Source organism: Panthera pardus, unplaced genomic scaffold (assembly GCF_024362965.1).
Source record: "Panthera pardus isolate Hobbes unplaced genomic scaffold, ASM2436296v1 HiC_scaffold_12, whole genome shotgun sequence".
Lineage (NCBI taxonomy): Eukaryota > Metazoa > Chordata > Mammalia > Carnivora > Felidae > Panthera > Panthera pardus.
In genome coordinates this window covers 94,832,457-94,832,870 of record NW_026526677.1, presented here as the reverse complement: position 1 = coordinate 94,832,870, position 414 = coordinate 94,832,457, and the positions used below count along the sequence as shown (strand labels likewise).

At 51.0% G+C, this 414-nt stretch overlaps 1 long non-coding RNA gene across 1 annotated transcript in view; it reads right to left on the bottom strand.

Moving 5' to 3' along the window:
* Positions 1-210: 210 nt before the first annotated feature.
* Positions 211-414, bottom strand: part of LOC109257417 (uncharacterized) — a 4,891-nt gene continuing 4,687 nt past the window's right edge. Inside the window, exon 3 of the long non-coding RNA XR_002075973.2 lies at positions 211-414. This exon is cut by the window's right edge and continues 337 nt beyond it. This is a non-coding gene — a long non-coding RNA (uncharacterized LOC109257417).

Below are 414 nucleotides of genomic sequence, written 5' to 3'. Positions count from 1 at the left end.
ACAAGGTGTGTGGTCCTGGGTCAGTCGGCTGTTATCACTTCTTCCTTGTCTGGAAAGTGGGGTGATCATAGTGCTTCCCTTCCCTACTGCACAGAGATGTGAGGCGACAGCACGTGTGTGTGTTGGAGGAGGGGGTCGGGCATTGGTCATGTTTGCCTAGAAGGGGGAAGAATAATTGCTGACTTGAGGAACGAACAAACAGTGTTGGATCTCCTAAATCAGTGATTCCCAAGTGCCGCAGGATCACTCGAGGGGCTCGTTAAAACCCGAGCAGCTGGGACGCAATCTAATTTTTGATTCAGTGGGCAGAATCTCAGAATTTGCATCTCTAACAAGTGCCAGGTGATACAGGTGATTCCAGGGACCAAAGCTGGAGAACCACCGGATTCCGAGAAAGAACACAACAGCGGCTGC